General features: G+C 35.6%; 1 pseudogene; it reads left to right on the top strand.

Moving 5' to 3' along the window:
* Nucleotides 1–4,566: 4,566 nt before the first annotated feature.
* LOC149199328 (senescence-associated carboxylesterase 101-like) lies at nt 4,567–9,481 on the top strand (annotated as a pseudogene).
* The last annotated feature ends 5,136 nt before the right edge of the window (nt 9,482–14,617 follow it).

Here is a 14,617-nt window from a genome sequence, read left to right as displayed (position 1 = left end):
TATCAAGAAGAAAAAGGTTCAAGCAGAGAAAGATCACATCAAGCATCAAAAACAAGTTCTCCATTTTTTAAAGGATAACGCCACTTCGGTGCAAAATCAATTGAAACAACAGGTATATCAACATTGTAGTGAAAAATGTTTTGATGTAGGCGATTGGGTATTTTTATTGCTACATCTCAAGCAAGCTATTTATGAGAAGGAAATGTTGGCAATACTACATGCACTTAAAAAATGGCGACCTTACCGAATGGGAAGACTCTTCAAGGATGATGATGTGGAAGCATTGTTTTGTGCTATTTCTATTATCCAACTAGATTGGATAAAAGAAGCAAGGGATGAATGGAAGAAGGATGAAGAAGTATGGCCACTTATTCAAAAGTTGCAAAAGATCCCAATTCAAACAATATTTCCAGAAATTGAAGAGGAAGGAAAAATCATATTGGAACCTGGAGCAGTCACAGAAACAAGAACCCGACAGCTACGAAATCGATCAATTTCAGAGTATCTCATCAAGTGGAAGAACTTACCCGCTGAAGATTCCACGTGTGAGGAAAAGAATTTTATACAGAAGCATCAAGAACTACTCAAGCATTGAGGACAACGCTTTTTGAAGGAGAGGGGCATGTTAGGCCCCTATACTACTAGTGTAACCCCTTATTGTTATTAGTACAACCCACTTATTATATTGATGTACCCATTTAATGCCCATATTGTTACTATTGTGCCACATAGAAGCCCACTATTTTTATTATTGTGCCCTTACATTATTATTGTTATGTCGGCTCTGATTATGTTATGACCCCTTAGACTCCTATATATAGAAAGGAGTTCTTTTCATTTGTATCATCCAAGAATTGTTCATTTATGTAATGTAAAGGAGGTTGCCCCCTCAAAAGAGGCTGAATTCTAAGGCGTTGATCTATCTTTTCTATCTTTTCTTGAGCTGGTTTCATAACAGTCACTCTCATGCTATGGGAAAGGGAGCAAACATAGACATACATTCGCTCTCATAGGCCTACATGCTAGGGACTGTGGACCAAACTTGCTAGTTCTGTGCCATCGACCCCGGGATTTAAGCCACTTTTTTAGGCCCAAAGCCCAGGCCACTGCTCAGAATGGAATGAAAGATTAGAATCAAGTAAAGTATAGGGAAACAATGACACAAAAGTAAATAGTTGATGAAGACCTTAACCAAACCCCTACTAGTGCTGACATGCATTTCATCAAACATATTGTCAACATGTAACCTACAAGTGTAAACAAAAGAATTAAGTGTAGGGATTTCATATTTATCTGTGAATCGTCATGAACCATTGCTTCCTCGTGTCATTTGTTGCCTTATCACTTATTAGGTCATAGATACCATATCCATTCAAATAAAAGTAAAAATATGTTGAGATCCATTCATAGTTGTTGTCACAAAATATACATCTAACCAGCATAATAGGAACATAATTACAATGAACATATCAGCCATCAAAGTCCATATATATATTAGTACATTTACACATTAAAATCAATGGAATGCATTTCTCATTAATCAATGTAATGGACCAACTGGCGATGGGAATACCACATTCCACCCGACCATAGATTGGTTGAGCCAAGTCTCTCTTCAGCCAATCACCCACATGCCATATTTCAAGCATGAATGTGGGACTCATAGAACACATCAAAAACACCAATCAATGTGGATGCCACCAGAGTTCTCCATCTACATCGTGAGGAATTTGAGTTCCTCTTAGTCTCTTAGGATTTACTATGCATCCGTAGTCCGATCTAGGGATCACTATGCCCTACACCGAGACATACTCTCTAGGCTTTACCGTGCATTCCATCCCAGAATCATTAGGCCCAAAGGAGAGAAAATCCACCCCTTTGCTTTACCATATATCTCGCAATTCACTGACAAGGATTCTTAGGCCCACTAAGGCACACAATATGGCTTTACTACAACCCACAGTCCAATTCAGGGGTTACTAGGTCAGTGGCTTCGAACATCCTCAATCTGGTTAAGGGACCACTACACCATGTGTTTGAAAATTTGGAGATCCACCCTACTTAGCTTCAAATCCAATCCATCCATCCCACATAAACCGAATGAGAGAACCCATCTCATCGTATCTATCAAGAAATGGAAAGGGTAGGTTGAAAATACTGTCACACCTGGCAAAACCAATGTTATGGTATAAAAGAAACACATGCAATCCCATGCATGCCAAATCTAGCAAGGAAATACACATGCAAGTCGACACCTACAATGAAGCCTACTCTAGTTGCTTGATCCTTCCTTTCCATGCTTGATCTTTGCTTCCTCTTGCCCTCTTTGCCTTTCTTGCTCCAATGCCAAAGTGTTCCAAGAAATTCTCTAAGTATCCAAGAGTATGAGAGAGAGAGAGATTAATGAAAGAGCTCCAAAGCTAAACTGACAAAAGTTACCAACTGATCCTCATAAACCTTTTTATGAATGAGGCCTCTATTTTCTTCATTTTCCATTATTTTCTTTCATTTTCCTCCTCACATGCAACCTGTGACCTTTCACCTCCTTGTTTTCCTAATTTCCATTATTTTCATAATTAATTGTGCCAAAAATGACTTCTTTTCTTTTAATGGCTTAGCCATTTCCTTTCTCAATTTCCTTAGGCATAAATAACCAAATGAACACCCCCTAATATGTATTTCCCAACATTCAGCTTGGAATAAGTGTTGCATTCATCAGTGGTTATCGTTTTTAACTTTTATTACATGGAATTTTTACCATGGTTGTTACATTGTCCATCATGCGTAAGGACTCAACCAAGTCCTTTCTTGCAAGAAATTGCACATACTACAAACTCTTTTTCTGGATCTACAATATTTAGCACTGGTGCATCTGTCAACAATTGCTTAAGCTACTCGAAACTAGCCTTACACTCCTCTATCCATTCAAACTTCTTACCTTTCCCCTTCAATGATGTGACATGATAAGCAATTTGTGAGAAGTTCTTGATGAACCTCCTATAATAGCTTGCCAACCCCATGAAATATCTCACATCATCCACATTCTTAAGAGCTACCCACTCCATGAGGGCTCTTATCTTTTCTTGACCCACTGCAATTCCCTCCTTGCATACAACATGTCCAAAGTAATGTACCTCAGTATGAAAGAAACTGCACTTGTTGAGCTTAGCATACAACTGAAGCTCTCTCAATAACCTCAACACTGTTATTAAATGCTCAACATTCTCTTCCTCATTTTTAGAATATACCAATATGTCATTAATGAACACAATAACAAGCTTATCCAAATACAGACACAACACATCATTCATCAAGCACATAAAAGTAGTTGGAGCATTAGTTAAATGGAATGGAACTACAACAAACTCATAATTCCCATACCTGGTCTGGAAAGTTGTCTTGTAAATGTCTTCCTCTTTGATGCGTACATGGTGATATCTGGACTCAGATCAATCTTCAAGAACATTGTTGCTCCCTTCAAATGGTCGAATAATTCATCAATCCTTGGTAACAAATATATGTTCTTGATGGTCACTTTGTTCAACTTCATGTAGTCAATACACAATTTGAGAGTACCATCCTTCTTCTTAGAAACAATATCGGCATGCCCCATGGTGATACACTTGGTCTAGTGTATCATTTTTCCAACATTTCCTTCAACTATAGCTTCAACTCTACCAACTCAGGTGTGCTCATCTTGTAAGGTGCTTTTGACGCTGGAGTTGCCCCTGGCACTAACTCAATAGGAAATTCTACCTCCCTGTGAGGTGGAAACTCTGAAACATCCTCAAGAAACACATCCTTGAACTGCTGTAGAACTGGGTACCTGCTTAAAACATCTACATCCTCAAGTTCCTTACCTTTGTTACCAGAAACATGTACTGTAAATAACACACACCCTTTCTTGCGATTGCACTTTTTTTGCATAGTTGTCACCATCCTAACTGATGTGGCTTTCTTATTTTCTTGTAAGACTCTTGGTTCCCCATTTTCATCAACACACTCAATGGATTTTTCATAACAATCTACCTTAATTCTATGAAGATACAACCAATCCATGCCCAACAACATAAAGCATGATCCCAATGGTAATACATTCAAATGTTTTGTGGCAGATATACCATTCAAATAACATTAAAAATATCTTACCCAATCATGAACTTGCTTCTTTGTACCTATATCCAACTGCACTAACCAAGATTTTGCATGCAATTCCTTACTCAAAGCACACTTATCCACTAAGTCAGAACTAACATAGCTATAATTAGATTCAGGGTCAATCAAAATAGAAATAACTTGATCACAAAGCTTACTGTCCATCTCAATGATAGATTCCTGATGGTCTGCTTGTTTGTTAGCCAATGCTGCCTAAATACGAGAAATTATCTAACCAACATACCCAATAGTCTGTGCATCATGTGCACTCTATATATGAGGTCTACCACCCTGATATTATGGACAATTTCTCCTATGATGATCCCCTCTACAAGTCCAACACCTCACATGCTCCTTGTTCTGCTCCTCATATTGATGTCCTTGTCCTCTCCGATGCACTGAACTTCTTAGATGGCGCAACATTCTCTTTATTATCTATACCCTGAGGTATTGTTCGTTTCTTGTTCCATTTTCCTTTGTTCCTTGCATTACCTTTCCAACCTGTCTTAGTCTCAAATACATGCTTTGATTGTTCATAACGATGCCTTAGCTTTTGAATGGTCTCCTCTAATGATTTGGGCTCATCAAACTCAATCTTGTCTTTGAGTGCAACTAGTAATCCATTAATGAACCTCTGAATCTTGGCCTTATCCTATGTGAGCTAAGGCACAAACCTCAGTAACTCCAAGAAACTACTAGCGTACTCATCATCTTTCGTAGATCCAATCTTTAGTTCATAGAATTCCTTTGCCATGTCATCAAAGTATCTCTCAAATAAATAATTCTTCTTGAATAACACTCAAACTCACTCCAAGTCAAGTCCTCCTCATGAATACATCTGACATTCTTCACATCTTCCCACCAAATGTTTGTTTTACCTTTGAGACTAAATGTAGCTACTCTGACTTTCATGTTCTCTGAATAGTCATGTAACATGAAGAACTTCCTCATGCCAAACAATGATGCCTCCTCATCATGTGGTTTCTTCATCTCTCCATCAAAAGTAGGTGGATTTTCTTTCTTAACTTATTTGGAAAATATCCCCTATCACTCCTCCTATACGAATGATAACGATGATGATCATGGTGCATATCTGAATCAGAACTAGAATAATACATGTGTCTATCCCTTCTCCTCTTCAGAGTGTCGAAAAATCTACCATCTCTAACTATGTCATCTCTATATTACTTGTGACCACCATGCGACCTACTACCATATGCCCCATTAGTCCTATCCTCCTTCTCATAGCTGATTTGATGTGGTCCTTGCTACTGAAAATCTAATGAGCTTTGAAGTATCACTACATTTACCTCTACTTGTTTCTCCTGTGCCTGCATGATTTTCCCATTATCTGCCTTACAACTCCTTATTTATTCCTTTAAGCTTCTCAATGTATCTGCCAAATCAAAGGAGTTCCCAACACCATACTACTCTTATGATTCATAGGGAGAGTCTTTGTAGTCAAGCATCTTGCTAGCTATTTGATATTTCTTCATGCATGGTATATCATGTCAGCTAAACCAAATCACAATAAACCAACATAACTTAGTATAGCCCGGGGAGGATACCTTGTCTGCAAGATCAACCAACCAACGTGATACATGTATAACAAAATCATAACGACATATAGAAACAAAACACATAAGCATATAACCATGCAATCATCATTCTAGATAGGGTCTGGTCATCAATGCATGACCTTATGAACCATGCCTACCATGACCTCATGCATGGCAACAACCATTACATCACTACACACTTTACCACATGCAAACATGAATATGCATAAGCAATGTGTAACCGACCACACACATGCATAAACACCTATGATCAAGCATGAATGAACAATACTTGTAACGAAGACTACAAGAATGATATATGCAACCAAGCATACAAGAATGTAACCAAACATATAAGTATGTACCCAAGAATACAATAACGATACATTTAAGTGACATATCACAACATGTAACCAATCATACACTCACAATGATGCACTTCATAATGATGACATCACTACAACCATGATCAACATCATGCAAATGCAACAAGCACATGGAATGCAAGTGTAAGAGACACACATGTAATTGACATGCATGCATGACCAACACACATCCCATCTAGTCTGAGGGGTGAACCATTATTTGATACCACTTTGTAACACTCTCCTCCCACATCTACCCAAGCAACCAACTAGCCAAGGTAAACATGAGATGAGTGGTCACTATGATATGATTTGACCTCCTAAGTCATTGTTAAGGAAGTGGGACCAACATAAACACACCATATAGACATTCAAAATTAGCATTAGGACCCTCAGGAACCAATCCAAACTTTCTACTAACCAACCCCTGGGTCCCACTGAACTTTTGGACCACTTGACCTCTGGACGCTCTCATGCTATGGGAATGCCAATGTCTAGGGACCTCTGGATGCTCTCACAGGCCTGCAAGCCAACGTCTAGGGACTCTTTTTCTCAATGTTGTGCCAGCGTTGCTCATATTTGAGCCACTTTTTCAGGCCCAAAGCCCAGGTCACTTCCCATAATTGAATCACATCTTTAGAACAATAATATAACAAGGAAATGATAGTATGAAAGCAATCACTTGAGTGAGACCTTGACTGGACCCCTACTAGCCATGACAGGCACTTCGTCAAACATATCATGAATATGTAATATATAGGTGTAAATAACATATCTCAACATAAGGGTCTCGTACTTATTTGAGAATCGCTAAGAAGCGTTGATGCATCAACACATAAACTTCCATTTCATCCATTAGGTCACAGATACATTGATCATTCATTTACTAATAAAAGCATGATGAGATCCATACATAGCTACTGTCATCAAAAAATATAAATAACCAACATAATAGCAGCAGAAATACTCATGAAATAACAACCATATATACCACATATAACTAGTGTAATACTCCTAGAAATACAACTAGAAAAATCCTCATATTGATGATGCAAAATCTAAAACTGGGATGTGACTTCCACGTTCCACTCGATCATAGAATGGTTGAGCCAAATCTCTCTTCAACCATTCACCCCTGTGCCATATTCCAAGCATGAATGTGGGATCTCATAGAACACATCAATCCAAAATCATCCAGGGCTTCCAGAGGCCATCCATCTCAACCCATCAAACAGTGATTCCACCTCATAGTCGGACATCACAAAACCATCATCAAATTGGTCTCTATCCCAGCCATCTAGGGCTCTAAAGAAATTTTTCCAACCAAGGCTCCAGGACTAGTAACTCCACCCACAGCTAACGCAGGGCTCCAGAGTGTTTGTCCAACCAAGGCTCTAGGACTAGTAACTCAACCCACCAAGGCCTCTAGAGTGTTTATCCAACCAAGGCTACTAGACTAGTAACTCAACCCAAGTTGCTAGAGGGCTCCAGATCATTTATCCAACCAAGGCTCTAGGAACTAGTAACTCAACCCAAGCTAAGGAAACATGAGAACCAACCAAAACAAAACAAGGAAATAAACCCACAATCTCCATGGCTATCTAAGAAATGGCAAGGCTAGGCAATCCACTGTCAATCCCGACCATCCTCCATGCCAATGATAGATCACAACCAACAAACCACATGCATATGTCATGCATGCCAAAACTAGTGAGGAAAACATACATGCAACTCGGTACCTACAAGAAAATCCCATTGAAGCTACCGATCCCAATGTCCTCTTGCACTTTCCTGCTCTTCCTTTGCCTTCTTGCCGCAAAACCCAAGTATGCCACACCCTCCAAGAGTGCTCCAAGCAAACCCTAAGTCTCCAAGAATATGAGAGAGCTCCCATACTGAACTGACAAAAGGTTACCAACTGATCCTCAGAAGCCTTTTTATGAACCAGGCCTATATTTTCTTCATTTTCCATTATTTTCCTTCAATTTCCTCCTCACATGAAACATGTGACCTGTCACCTCCTTTTTCTCCTAATTTCCATTATTTTCATAAATAAATGTGCCAAAAATTCCATTTTTTCCTTTCCAAAGCCTTAGGCATTGCCTTTGCCAATTTCCTTAGCCATTAATAATCAAATGAACATTCAGACTAAGATGCCTTGCCCAAGTTTTAGCTTTGAATAGTTTTCCCATCAACCGTGGTTATTATTTTTCCTTTATTAGCTTTTATTACATGGAATTTTCACCAAGGTTGTTAGAAAATCTCAAGAGGTTCGAGTGTACTGGGTCATGAAACAAGACCATACTGAACAAGTTCCTTAAAGACAAATTACCTGATGATTTCTTGTGAAATAAAGAGTGGATAGGATGGGGCACTCGCTATAGGAAAATTGTTGAGCCACTACAAATCGTTAATTATTATCGATTGGAAAAAAACAAGGACTCGGGATTCTACAGAAGGCCTACTCATTATAGAACTTTTGAAAAGTGGATGGTAGACAATGAAGAAAATAAACAACTACAACCACCCATGATGCTCACTAAGGACTCCTGCCTCTAGGCATATGTTGAGGAATTTGCATGCTTAATGCAAGAAAACAATTATATTGATGAAAAATAAACATAATTGGAGGCTCTAGTGAGGCCTTTGATTAGATCCCATGGTTTGTGTTATGAAACTAGCTCCTATATCAGAGGGTGTGGCATACTTGGGTTTTGGGGCAAGAAGGCAATATCAAGCTCCTACAAAATGAAAAAGATGTGTAGATTTTTTTTAATTTTTTGCATAAGCTTGGTTTGAAAAATTAGTTTGAAGGAATTCAAAGGGCATAGTGAAGAATTATTATCGGTAATTGATGCCCCGAAGAAAAAAAATGGAAACACCTAGTAAGCAACCTGAAATCTCTAATAGCAAATGTTATGAAACCAGCTCACAAAAAGATAGAAAAAAGAGATAAATGCCTTAGAAATAAGCCTCTTCAAGGGGGCAACCTCCTTTACATTACACAAATGAACAATTCTTAGATGATTCAAATGACAAAACCTCCTTTCTTTATATAGGAGTCTAAGGGGTCACAATATAACCAAGCCGACCTAACAATAATAATATAAAGACACAAAAATAACAATAGAGGGATTCTATGGGGCACAATAATAATAATATGGGGAAAATGGGGGCACAACAATATTAATAAGGCATACAACAACAATAGTAATAGGGGAATCACTAGTATTATAGGGACCTAATAGTTTGTGCATGGAAGATCTTATGACTAGCGAATCCACCTTCAAAACAGTGGCCAACTAGTTGTGGACATATATGACTCCAATGTAGCAACAAACCTCTCTCTTCCATTTTATCATTTATTATGCAGGCAACCCAGAAGAATTGATTAAAGGATGAATGGTACATATCAATACTAGTAGTTTAGAGTGGCCCTGTGCCATTCCATATGCTTCTGCTTCTTTTTTATTTTATTCAGTTTTTGGTCACTTGTGGAGTAGCGTTGTAGATTTTCTTTGCATTTTTTCATTTGATTTAGTTTTGAAGTATCATAGTAGATTGCATCTGTGAGATTTATAAGTATTGTTGGGACTAATTTCATTTGATTTGATGTCTTTTGAGTGTTATCTTATAAGTATTATTGGGATTGATTTGATTTAAGGAGTGTTATCATATTTGTTTCCCATATATATATATATATATATATATATATATATATATCTATATATATATATCTATCTATATATCTATATATATATATATATATATATATATATATATATATATATATATATATATCTATATATATATATATATATATATATATATATATATATATAAAGAGAGAGAGAGAGAGAGAGAGAGAGAGAGAGAGAGAAGTATTTTTATGGACAATATTTGGTCAATCTTAAAAGATGAAGTTTCTTTTAACCATAGTAATAATTTTTATGTTTATGCAGTGATGCATCAACTATACTGCAAGAAACAAATGATAAGGAGAGAAAACTAACCTCTCTTTATAGCTAACATGTGATCTGAATGAAAGAGTTTCAAGCTAAGCTTTTATAAGAAACAAGGAAGAAAAATAGGACGTTAAATAGGAATCTAAAAAAAAAGTTAAAAAGGAAGCTAAAGTGTATGCTAAAAACAAAATCATAACGAGGATAAAAATAGGACGTTAAATAGGAAGCTAAAACAAAAGCTAAAACGGAAGCTAAAGTGGACGCTAAAAACAATGCCATAATGAGGAGAAAAAATAGGACATTACACAAGAAGTTATACATAAAGATACGTTAGGATTTAAAGAAGAGGTTAAACTGGGAATTTACATTGGCACTAAATTTGGTGACATTTAGCGCCGCCTTTAGCGCTAAGTGGTTGTGATTGGCAGAAAAAGGACAAAAAATGGTGTCTTCTGTTCTAAAAAAGGTGGAGAAAATACATTAAAACAGTCAATGGACGCAAAAAAGGGAGCTAAAGAGGAAGCTAATCAGAAGGATTTGTAGTTTGAATCAACTCCATTTATCCAAAGGGAAAAGAAGGAAGTACTTATACATTTGAGAAAACAAGACACAAGGAGTGGTTGAATCCAAAATGGATCATAAGAAGATGGATGTATAACCGGCTTACTCTATCAAATGCTTTGGGGAGAACTATTTTACAAATTACTTCTTTCTAGTGACCTCTTTAGATTGAGTGTAGACCCTCTTGAGCAAAACCAATGGCTTCATGGATTTGTCTGCCCAATAAAAAACCAAATTTCTCTAGGGAAATATTCTCTAAAAGAACATCATTTAGGTGAAGGCGATTATCTTGGAAATGATTTTGTATATGACATTACAAGGGGGGATGGGTTTAAAACTTTAAAAGGATGATAGATGATCAAATTGAGGGATAAGAGAAATGAAAGTGGAATTGAAAGGGGCAAAAATTTATTCGAAGATCCTAATGAAGATACTAAATTATATGTCAAAAGTGAGAAGAATTTGAAAAAGTATACTCAAATAAATGGATCAGGGATATAAAAAGAAGCAAACGAAGAGATCAAGAAAAAAGGTGATGAGTTGTTGAAGATATAAGTCCTTAATGACTTACTCATTAAATAGGTTTATAAATTAAAGCAAGAAAAAATTAGCAAACAAAAATAGGAAAATTACGAGCCAAGGGAATAATAGAATAAGTAAGATGAATAAATTAGAGGGTTGCATAAGCACAATCAAAAACTTTTTAATGATGTTAAGAATGTGAAGATGTTCCTACAAGAAAAAAAATAAAAGATCACTAGTTAAGAAATAAGTGAAAATGTTGAAGAAGCTATAGATATTGAAGATATCAAAGAAGAAATGCATGCAAGAATTGGAGAACAAAGAAATAAATTGATGGAAAATATTACCATCCATATTTAAAGAGATAAGGAAGACAATATTCAAGAAGGTCACCATAAAATACTTGAAGTTGTGCTTTAAATTGAGGATGTATATGTTACAATGATAATATTATCTCAAATGCTAGAGTAATCAAAGGCCAAGCATAGAGGATAGAGGATACCATTGTCTCTGAAAGGAAGATTGATAATATGGGTGTGTGGAATGAAAGACAAAACATGAAAGGTGAAACCATATCGATACCTTCATTGCCAAGAAAGTTTTCAAGAAAAACAAGATATCAACATTATTAAAGAAGAAGATGGGATACTTAACAAATATTCATGGAATAGAGATTCAAAAAACCATTACTCAATAGGACATTATCGAAAACCATCAACTACCACAAATTAAAGAAGTTGTAATAACAACACATGGAATTAAAGGAAATAAAATTATGGAACAACCAACTGTTGAGGATCAATACTAAGAGATATGAGTTTGGATGGATGGACAATCATTTGTGGCAACAAGAAAGCATGAATATAACAAATCCTATTACTTGGTTTCAAATCCTTAACTAGAAAGCTTTTTAACGAAAGGTATTATCATTTGGCCGTTAGAGTAGCATAAATGGAGCTAAATGTATATTCAATAGGGGCCAACTTAATAAATGGCTAAGGCTAAGGCTAGCCCTAATCTTGAATGGAGTTTCATCACATATAAAACCCTTACTATAAATATTTTTAAAGGAGGGAACTATGATATGGCACCTAGGGGAGAATATATGGGGCTAAATGTATATTGAATAAGAGTTACCTAAATAAATGGCCGAGGTTGAGGTTAGCCCTAGTCTTGAATGGAAAAATGATTTGCCCAACAAGATGTTACTAGGATTAGGCGAGACTCGAACCTCCACATCCCTTGGGATAGTTTATTTACCCCACCAATGGTTCCCACCCTCAACCCCTTCCCATGAGGTTTGAACATGAGACTTGATGGGAACTAAACCCCACACAAATCAATTAGTCTACATCTCATAGATAATGAGAGAGAATATATATCTATATATATAAAGAAAAATAAAGAAATAATCACAAACATTATAAATAAATAAATATAAATTTTAATATATGAATGTCTTAAAATATTGAAAAAAAATTACTATGTAACTCATCTCACATATCTATTTGAAAAGTGTATTCCATATTCACATTACTATATATATTTGATATATATATATGAACTCGAAATATATATATAAGAACTCGAAATATAAATGTAAATATAAATTAAAAAACCTTTTAAATCTTAAAAAATTATAATTAAGTTACATAAAGAAGAGTGTCACATAAAGCCCTCGTTCTCTACTCCTAGCTTTTCATGGATTGAAAACGTCAAAACCCTCATTCTCCTATCATTAAGCATGGACGTAATACATTTTAAATTGTTATTATTATGAATGTAAATAGTGAAATTGTTATTATTATTGCGTGAAACAGACATAGGTTAAGTTGAATGCGGTTTGATAGGTTAAGTTCAAGTTGTTTGATATACAAAATTAGAGTGTTTTGATAAAAAAATTAACCCATTGAATTTATTTTTATATTCAAAAATATATTTTAATAACAAAAAATCTCAATTTTATTTGAAATGGTATTTCCATATTCTCGTGAAAAAACTATTTCATATATAAATTAAATTTTACTATTTATAATTATTTATAATTATTTTATTTATATCTTTAAAACATTTTAATGATAGTATTAAGAGATATTTTAAACCGACTTATCTATAATTCAAGGTTAGTTGGCTAAAGTTATTGCAAGGTTAGCGTTTTATCAGCTTGAACACATAAAAAGTGAATGTGGAGAAAATGAGGTGATTAGTGGAATGTCAATTCCATCTCTGCTTTACAGTTGGTCGTTTTGTCTTTGGTTCGACATTTTAAGCACGTAGAGCATCTTGTCCATGCACCTCTGGAAATGTGAAATGTTAGGGTAAGAATCTTTTCCCTTTGTAGGGAGTATGCATGTTAGAGTTGTGTTCCATGAAAGAAAAAAAAAGAAAGAATAAAGAAATTATTGTAATGTCCACGAGGCTAAAGATAGCCTATGGGACAAATTGCTTATTTGGTTGTTGTATTCGACCCTTTTCCTGTGAAACCTCACAATAAATGATCCCAACTTCTCGACAAATCCCTCGCTGAATAGATTATAGCAAGAGTTAGCTACCAGAATATCTGCATAACTTTCCCTGTTGTCTCTAAAGGCCTCACATTCTAAAATGAAATGTTTTTTTGTTTCCACTTTTCCGGAAGAACAAAAAATACATATTCTTTCCTCCCACACTTCTTTTGGCATTTTCCAGCACCCTGTTTCACAACAGAGTTGATGATAATTAGTTCTTAACTGAGCAATAAGAATTTTGGCTCTCCAAGAAATATTGGCCTCTATGTACGCTTGATGATTATGAGTAGTTTTCAACACTTCAATAAAGTAAAGTGAAAGTTAATTTTTGGAGAAAAATGGAAGTTAAGCCTCAGAAAAATACATGAAATTTAAACATGGAATTTAAATTTATGAAAGTAACCATTTCATATGTGAGAAGAATAAAGAAAGTAGATAACCATATCAAGGCATCAAATAATGGATGAATCTTAAAATGATTATGGTAGGAAAAAAATATGGAATGTCTAAATAACTGCAACAGAGCACCATTAACTAGATGAATTCTGAAAAAACTTTTTCATTTAAACATCACAGGAAGAAATATAACACACACAAAAAATAAACATTCACATAAGAGAGTCGAATCACATGAATCCCTGAAGAGATTTAACCATGTACTTTTGATCCACCAATTTCAATAAAAGTCGGAAAATAATTACAATATGCACAATGTTCTCCCCTCTCCAATCTAACCAACACTTTTTTCATTACATGCACATCATAAAATAGACTCAAATGAGTCAGTTCCCACCTCTAGGGGTCAAATTCCTCATTAGGAATGTTGTTCCTAACTTCTGCAATGAAAATAGAACTAACTGCTAAAGACTAGGGACTGCTTAACCAAATCTTTTCTAAGCATTTTTCATTAATTCCTCAGCCCCAATTCAAGCCTATGAGTTATTAGATGCTTTATTACAATTACTAAGACCATAAAAATAGCT

This window comes from Pinus tabuliformis, chromosome 2_1 (genome assembly GCF_031772625.1).
Source record: "Pinus tabuliformis cultivar Carrire ecotype Pingquan chromosome 2_1, CPIR1, whole genome shotgun sequence".
In the NCBI taxonomy this organism is placed as follows: Eukaryota; Viridiplantae; Streptophyta; class Pinopsida; order Pinales; family Pinaceae; genus Pinus; species Pinus tabuliformis.
The sequence above is the reverse complement of the archived record's forward strand: the minus strand, read 5'-3'. Positions and strand labels throughout refer to the sequence as shown.